This window comes from Erpetoichthys calabaricus, chromosome 1 (assembly GCF_900747795.2).
Source record: "Erpetoichthys calabaricus chromosome 1, fErpCal1.3, whole genome shotgun sequence".
Lineage (NCBI taxonomy): Eukaryota > Metazoa > Chordata > Cladistia > Polypteriformes > Polypteridae > Erpetoichthys > Erpetoichthys calabaricus.
The window spans coordinates 88,788,506-88,798,244 of NC_041394.2; positions in this window are offsets into that span (position 1 = coordinate 88,788,506).

Consider the following 9,739-nt stretch of genomic DNA (forward strand, 5'->3'; position numbering starts at 1 on the left):
GTTGTGCTCAGGGACTGATTTTCATTCTATTCTGGAATGTTTTCTGGGCTGTTACTGACAGAGGCATAACTAAAATTTGATTGGCCCTAGTGAAAAAAATAAATCAGGCCATCCCTCATGAGAAATTTAATTAGATCCAATTAAAAAAGACTACTATCAATGAGACATGTCAAGCATATAAGTTATATAAAAGGTCAATAGTCATATTTAAGATTTATGGAGTTATGGGAATAATAAAACATCATTAACCTTTTCACTACCTATAGTTATGCCACTGGCTCCCAATACCAATGTGATATGCTCCAACTTCCCACAACCCCTGACTTAGAGAAGCAGCACAAAATTAATGGATGGATGGATCACGTGAGTTCCTATCCCAAAGACTAATTATTTACTATTTTTGTTTTCAGCAAATAAACATGTTAACAGAGTAATTTTTGTAGAACGGCATATTTAAGACCGTGAAATGGATGCAATTGTCTTTACATTGATAGTGGGTAACTTCTTGGTTTATCGGACATATACAGTACTACAAAATAGAAACTGTTAGAAATTTTAAAGAAGACAGAAGGCAAATTGCTGATGTAAAGCCTGAAGGACATGAACAGTTGTTCAGAGACTCTCCAGCTTTTCTTCACCCTTTTTCTTTTTGTGGTGGTAAGAACCGTCAAATTCTACATAACACCAACTGAGATCCTTTCTCTTCTTTTCCTGAATGTTTCATATGTATGGAAGTAGATAGATCCATGTAATTGGTAAAATTGTTTAGACAGGGCTGTCTAGTCCTGAACTTGGAGATGCATAGTATCTTGGTTTTGCATGGTCTTTAGTGTAAGCATGGCTACTATATGGTATGTCTTTTTTTTCTTTTAGCGTCAGTAAAGTGAACATTGTAAGATCCTAACTATTTTTTATTGTTCTGATAGTTGTTTCATGATTGTTTTCAATAAAATAAGCTGTGACAATGAAAGGTGTTTTTTGTAGTAAAAATGAAATATATTGCTATTATGTGCAAAACCATCAATACTATAGTAAGTATTTTGCTGTCACAAAAATAAGAACACAAAACTATGACAACAATGAACAATACCAATTTTCTGAGTTAACATTAGCAATACTTTAGAACTATAAAATTCTGTAGGCCTGCAATTTTTGTCCTAGTTGTAATATGGGTTGATTTCTAAAATAATTGCATGGAGATTAGCTTAGTGATGCAATATGCATAGTGGTGTTCTCCATTTAATCCGGTTTAAGGCTTTGTAATACTCTGCCACACAGTAATGAAAGAGTCAGTTGTTAGGGAAGGGAGAAGATGGCTGCATGGTTCAACACTTGTGGTGGGCTGGACTACACAGAGATGATTGTCAGACACCAAGCCAAGCTGCAGCACAGGTAAGGGAGTGCTGAAACTAAACCAGAACTTGGGGTATATGGCGTGCTGTGACCAGCTTGCCCAGCATTTATTTAGCTTCTTTGCTCGTCTGTGTCAAGAAAATCACCTCTAGTTAGCTATTCAGCTGCAGATTACTGCCTGGATTGTGTCTGTTCATCATGATAGCGGAAAAAAGCATTTCAAAACAGGTTCATTTTTTGCATTTTGTGTTGGACAATATGATGCATGGCACTTAACGTGTTTGAATTTCTCTACCATTGATCTTTTTGTCCTATTAAAGCTAGGGATCCAATTGATTTTTTCAGTGTTTTTCTCATACTTCACGGTTCTTTCATATGCAAAAGATGAACTATTTAAAGACTGTCTCACTTGATGTTTCCCAGTATTTTTACATCACATGCTATCAACTGACCAATTGATCCTTATTTTACGTAGTACATATAAGGTTAATAACATGATTGATTTATTTTGTATGAAGACTATAACAGATCGGTATGTTGTTGTGAGCTTGAGTGTGTGCAATAATAAACTAGCCTCTTATTCACTGTTGGTTCCTGCCTTATGTTCAAAACTGGCCGAACATGCACTAATTTCCTACAACACAGAATTGCATTACTAATGTTCGGGAAAGAGTGGCATGGTAGTATGGGAGTTATATTCTTGCCTTCTTGCAGCTTTAGAGTTACTTCCAATGAGGAGTTTGCACATTTTTCTTATTTCCAAACATGTGTGTTATATTAACTGTTGACTCTGTGTGAGTGGGTGTGAGAGTGTGCCTTGTGATCATCAACTGGCTTAATTCTGCCTTACAACCCATGCTGCTGGGATAAGCTCCAGTTCATTGCAACCTTGGATTAGATTACATAGTTTCAAGGAATGGATGAATATACAAAGTGCATACTATTCTATTAAAGTCATGTGGCCTAAGGCTCTTAAATCTTGTTCTGTAGCTTGCATTCCACTTTATTTGTCTATTATTGACTTTGTAAAATGACATGAACATGTTAACAAAGCCATAGAACATTTGCTTCAGATGGTGACAACTATTGTTTTCCATAATAGATGGTGACAACTATTGTTTTCCATAACCTTTATATTTACACATTGGCAGCAATAAACAATACAATAAAGTTAATCTTTAAAGTAACAGAGTAAGAAATCCTCTTACCAGGACAGACCCTTTTAAGCTTTGATCGCACTTGCAGTCAAACAGCTTTTTAAAATTCTTCTTCACACTCCTGCAGCATATAGCTTGACAGAAAGACTTGTAGGTATATACATGGAATAGATGGAAGACACCCACACATTCAGACACTATTTAGTTAAATGTAGTGCAGGCTTCCCCTTTGTCTTCACTGAGATAATACAAGAAAGAAGACCTTAAGAACAGACTGGGCTGCCACCTCCAGCACTATGTATTTTGACTCAGGCACCTTTGTGAAATGTGTAGGACAAAAACATTCAGATTCATAAAGACAAGCTACTATAAGTACAGAATAGTGAACATTATAGCTGTCAGGGTGTGCTACAAAGGCCATCATTATGCAAACTACAAAAGACAATTACAATGAAAGCACTGAAGCAGAGAGGGCAGAAAAAGGTGAATGTTAAGTAAAAATTATTTTTACCAGGAAGGCAAAATAAGTCCTTTTTTTATTCAGCATTAATTCATATAAGGTCTTAAAATATTCCTGGAATTTAATGGTGAAATGTTTAAAATAGCGTGGCATGGTGGTGCCGTTGTAGAGCTGCAGACTGCCAGGAAGAAGACAGGGGTTCACATCCCAGGTGCTTCTTGCAAGGAGTTTGCATGTTCTCTGACTATCTGCATGGATTTCCTCCTGGTGTTCTGGTTTCCTCACACAGTCCAAAGACATGCAGGTGATGTGGATTGGCAACCTTAAATCGTCCCACGTCTACATCCTGCGATGGACTGGCAGGCTGTCCAGAGATTGTTGTGTTTGCTGGGATAGCCTCCTGGCACCCTGCTCTGGATCATTATATTGTAGCTTACTATGGTACTTGTTATTATTCACAATTTGCTTTATTTTTTTAACCTGTTATGCCGATTCTTACTTATGAAAAACTACAGTATATACTGTTTAAAGTTCTTATAATACTATACAACTCCCCGTTAGTTTTTCCAAAATCCAGTGGTATATATATTACATTAATGAATGAATAATTTCATGTACACTAGCTGTTACCTATGGGCTTTCTAACAGGGTGTAGGCAGCGGTGAAGGTCAATCAATATCACTGTGGTCAGTGTATTTAATATACATAACCTACTTATGAAATATTATTCTTTCATATGCAAATTTTAGTTCAACTTTTTATTAATATTATAAATATTATTTATATTACTTTCTACTTTTTATTTTTTCTTACATTCACCTGCTTGCCTTTTTAAATAGCTTGTTGATTTTGTGGGCCTCTCCTGAGTGATGTTTTCAGCCCAACACACTACAGTACAGAAAATCACAATTTAAGAGAAGTATATTAATTTTTATGTTATTTGTGTTATTAATATATTACTTGTTCTTATGGTAATTTTTTGTCATTACGGGTTTGGGTTGCTACTGCAGGTGAAACATTTTTTCCAAAGAACATTTCTCAACATCGAACCTGGTCCAAATGTGTAGCTAATGCTTCCTGCTAAACATATAGGGAATCCAGTGAATAGAATTGTAGTGATGTACCTTATAGTTACTTATAATTGTATACTTGTTTACTTTATAAAGCACTTTGGATTACTTTACAAAGGGTGCTATATAAAATAAAGATAGACTGGATGTTCTTTATTTATAGAATTTGCCTTGGTGCAGCTGCGATAAAAACAACAGAAAGAACATCCATCTGTCTAATTACGGGGTTGCATGAAGCTGGAAGCTGTCCCTGAAGAACTGGACACAAAGCAGTATCTAATTCTGTCTGGGACATTAAATAATCCAAGGGTGCATTAAAATACAAAATATCATGTTAGAATCATCAATCAGTGTAATGTCCAAACCTTTGGGGTATGAAAAAAAGTATTTGGAGAAAACCAGCATGTACACTCGGAGAACATGCAAGTGCCACACAAAAAGTGACAAGGCCACTGCTGTGTAGGTGCAGAACCAATCACTATGTCACAACTCTACAATCACAAAATCATAAATGATTAAATACTTTTGCTTTGCATTCTGATAGTAGCATTAATACATTTGACCTAATCCAATACATTCTTATCTCATTCACTCTTTTGTTATGTGCCATGATGTAGCATTAATGTAATAAACTTCACTCATGTGGCTGGCATCCTATTGCGTCTATAAGCCTGTTTGGGCCCTAAACTGTATACTGTTTCCTGTGAATAACCTTTAAGGCTTCAAGACCACTCAAGGCTTCCTCACCATGGCAACTTCTCTGTCTGATCCTCTTAAGGTCTATTTATAGTGGAGAAACACAGCTCCCTAATTTCCGATATGCATGCTGATGCCCAGCATCCTCCACAAACCTGTCTGGCACCTTGTACATCTGGGGTTTTCTTTTCTTTATTTCCTACAAGATATTTACCTTTTGTGTTTGTCTTGTGTCATTTTTGAAGAACATTTTATTGTTCTTATGCACAATACACTGCAAATTACTGTGGGCAGATGAAGAAAAGAGTTAAGTGTTTGATTTTTAGTTTTATGTGTCTACCTTCTTCATACAGAGAGGGGCAATATAATCCTATTGACTGTAGCCAGTAATTATATCTTAAATGCAGCGAGAATTCAAGCAAAATGACACCTATTATTGGCTAACAAAAACGATTATTATATTCAAGCTTCCGAGGCAACTCAGGCCCCTTACTTCAGGCAAGATGTAAATGCAGATACTGTAAATTAAGAATGCACAATGTAAGATGCTGTTGGAGTAGATCATTATCTAATCTCAATAGAAAATATTTTGGTGTCATGTCAAATCGTACCTTTTGAATAAGTATGTCATAGTACTCTGCACTGCCGAGATTTCAATATATTACTGTAATTCTCTCTTATGTGGTTTCCCTATGAAAAAGTATTACTATATTTGAACTTGGTAAAAATGTTCCTGCTAGATTCCTGAACAATTTACCCAGATAATGCAACCTTTGCTTTTAAAGTTTAGCTCCTGTGCTCAATCATCAGATTCTTCTGCATAAACCAGATGCATGTTGTGAATCTGTGCTCGTCAGCCAACCATTTTCTAACATACTTACCCAGTTCACAGCTGCAGGTACTGTAGCCTATTGTAGCAGCACCTGGTGGAAAGCAGGAACCAACCATGGAGAGTTTGCAAGTCCATTGTGAGGCACACACATGCCCACACTGGAACAATTTAGAATCGCCAGTCCACCAAAACTGTATATTTTGATACAAGGAAGGGATCTCCATGCAGCCATTGGGAGAGCATGCAATGTCTACACAGACTAGTTTAGGATTTAAATTCAAGTTTCTGGGCCAACAGTGCTAACTTCACTGTCACTGTACTGCCCCAGCATAATACACCTTGTATTATATTACCTTGTCTGTTTATCTGGGATAAGTGCTTTCATTATTTTTCAGCTGTTTGTGATAGGCTTCATTCTAATACTCTGAAGGGAAGAAAGGGAGTGCAATTCATAAATAAATTTACTCTGTGCCCATTCTGTTATTCTGAAACTTTAGGGTTTCATGGACAAGCAGTTGAAATTTTGCAAAAATTCCAAGGAAGCAAACAAAATGTACAATTTTTGTGGAAACTTAAACGATTCAAAAAGGCTATTCTTTTTTCTAAAAAAACAAACTCTTACATACAAAAATAAATAATATTGAACATCCATCCATCCATTATCCAACCCGCTGAATCCGAACACAGGGGTCTGCTGGAGCCAATCCCAGCCAACACAGGGCACAAGGCAGGAACCAATCCCGGGCAGGGTGCCAACCCACCGCAGGACACACACAAACACACACCAAGCACACACTAGGGCCAATTTAGAATCGCCAATCCACCTAACCTGCATGTCTTTGGACTGTGGGAGGAAACCGGAGCGCCCGCAAGAAACCCACGCAGACACGGGGAGAACATGCAAACTCCACGCAGGGAGGACCCGGGAAGCGAACCCAGGTCCCCAGGTCTCCCAACTGCGAGGCAGCAGCGCTACCCACTGCGCCACCGTGCCGCCTAATATTGAACACCTACACAATTTTGTAAGTGGAGTGTTAAAGGTCTCAACAGTTACACTAACCTTTGTGCCACTATGCCACTTTTGTTTTAAAATAATAATGATGCACATATTCATTGCTAATTGATGTTAGTATTAATTGAGACTGGGTAGCAAGGTAATGCAGTGTGTGGCACAGTAATCTCACAGATTCAGGGTCTATGTTTCACTTTGGAGTTGTTTAGGTGCAATAACAGTGTCTTGGCTCCAGGTTCAGTTCTGGTCCTGGTTGGATTTCCTTGTAATTTTCATGTTATTCTCAAGTTCATGTGGATTTCGTTACTGTCCAAAATATGGTATTGAGTTAATTTGTATCTATAAATTGTTGTGGTGTAGCAGTTTGGTTATATTGTGTTATCTTGGATAGACTAAGTCTAACTGTTAAACAAAAACCTGCCATCTGTCCACTGCTGTCAGGATCAGTTACTACACCTTAGTAGCTTTAATTGTATTATTGTAAAACAAATGGGTGGATATGTTAGGTGTTTTCATAACTCGTGCATTCATTTGTTCTTCAACCCAGTTACTGTATCTAGTGCAGGTTTGCACAAAATTTTAGACTAGATTTTTCTGAAAAGAGGTAAGTATAGACTAGCTGTTGTGATGATTGCTCATTAAAGAACTATGTTTTTTGATTAATACATAGCCTTATTAAAGGAAACAGGCAATAAACCTTTTGAAATAGAAATATTACAGCACTCAGGAATTTCAGTATATTTTACTGTAAATAAAGAATAAAACAACATATGGCTAGTGCAACCAATTAATCCTCCACTCACATTAAATACACATTTATTTGAAATAGATCATCTGTACACATTACCTTCAGCAAGTGTACAGATGGAGTCCATCCTTACTGGCAGCATCACTTTCTGCTAAAGCACCTGATTGGCTCAAGATTGTAAAGCACTGCAAAAGGTGGTGAAAGTGGCATAGCACATTACTGGCATCCAACTGCCTTCTCCTCAGAACATATACAATGCTTACTGCCTTAGAAAAGCAAACAGGATTGTTAAAGACCTCAGACATCCTGCACAATTTACTCCTTCAATCTGGTTTACTCTATCAGTATACAATATATACTGTACATATAATAGAGCTAGTATAAGACTGTGCCATGGTGCATCAGCAAAGGAAAAAAAGTTTAAAGGTTACTTCCAAACTGAAAAGTGAAGAAGGTTATAGACACAACATTTAGGCTATGTGGCTTTTGCACATTTTGCACTAAGTACGGTAAGAAGAGTAGAGGAATTTTTAATCACAAAGGAATCCCCTTTCTAGCTTTTCATTTAACATCTGACCCTGGCAGTATGGAAGCCAAACAAAACTAAATTAATTCTGGCAAGTATAAATATGAAATTTGAATAAAAAAGAATTCATAGTTAAAGTTGTATGTAAATTTCCAATTTGAGTTCTTACAAGTTTATAATGTTCAGATATTTTAATTTGTCATATATAAAACCCTCATTTAAATAGCTCGCGAACAACTACTCCTAGAATATCTGAAATTGCCTCTCTAATTTCATTTTTTAACAACGATCACAGTCTCTCAGATGTACAAACTTTTTCCCACCCATATTCAAGATGTTTTGTATATTGAATTACAAAGTAGATGGGTATCAAAATTAAGTACTGAGATCTCTTAAACTGATTGATTATATTTAAGCATTTCCAGACTTTACCAACTTATCTCAAATTGTACAGCATTAGGTAATTTAAGGTAACTTTGTGAATTGGACCTTTTAATTATTATATCAGATAATGCATGAAAATCGGCCATTGATGAGATACACTCTTCATCGGTGTGTGCAAACCACTCTGTAAATTCAGTTAAAAACTCTACATTGCACAAATCAGTCTCAACTAAGATTATCTAAAACACATTAAAGACTGGACCTGAATTGCCAATGATGTTATTAGGTACTTGCCTCACTTACCTGTAGATACATGTTTGAAGAATGTCATATACTCAAATCATACTAGGAAAAATCTTTGTTAATTCATCAGATAATTTTGGTTTTACAATTACTCCAAATCTTTCCATAGCATAAATCGGAGTAACATCACTTGGGGCAACAAACAGTTAGTCAAGAAAAATTATATTGTGATGTCTTACAATACACTGCTTATTCATGATCTTGTCTTACTAAGTTAGAAGAATCCTAACCCACTCCTAACTCAGTGGAAATAATGCATTATCACTAATAAACTTTTCTCTGTGAGTAGATTTTCAAAGCATTTTAGAATTTGGCAAGTACTGATTGATGTTGTATTAGAACAAGTAAGATGGGCTACTGCTAAGGTTTTTGATAACTTAACATATAAGGTGAACTGCTGTACTCTGTATTGGGTAGGAAAGTCGGGCTGATATTAATTTAAATGAAAATACATGCTGCATTGCTTGAACACTTGTCTTTCTGCCCAATTCATTGTATAGTATTAATTAGGAATGAGTAATCTGTTCTGAAAATGTTCTGTGTAATAGTAGGAGACATGGTGTGTAACGTTAAACTCTCACAGAGCCTGTGCATCTGGCACAGTTCCATACTTTTGGTGCCTATAGTGTGAAACTTTTCAATAAGTGTTGTCAGGTGAATAGCTGAATTTAAACTTTCCCCTTGTGTATAGCTTCTGAATATGTGTACTTGTGTTTATGGGATTGAATATAGGGCCCCAAAAATATGTAAGAGGGTAATGACATTTTAGCTGCTTTTGTTACTGTTTGGTCTTCACCTATTTTATTTTTTTTTTTGTCTTCAACTTACCCAATTTTTACTTTTTTTTTCATGCCAGCCTGAACACCATACCTGTATCTTTAAAATCTTGTCAGATGTGAGTACAAACTTATTCATACAAAAAATATGACTTTATCTCTGCCAAAGTATGTTAGTTTAGGCATTTCCAAACCTTACTTTGAAACACTCTAGTATCTGTGGTTACAATTGAAAACATCCATTTATTTTTCAAACTGCAGCATTAGCACACCCACTTTGGTTATGGTAACTCATTCATTTGAATCAGGTGTATCTTTAGAGGAATTTAACAGATACATACAATCCTCTGTTTTTCCAGCCATCTCTCAAGACATCAATATATTTTTGGACAACACAAATGGTTCTTGTTGTCAGAAATATG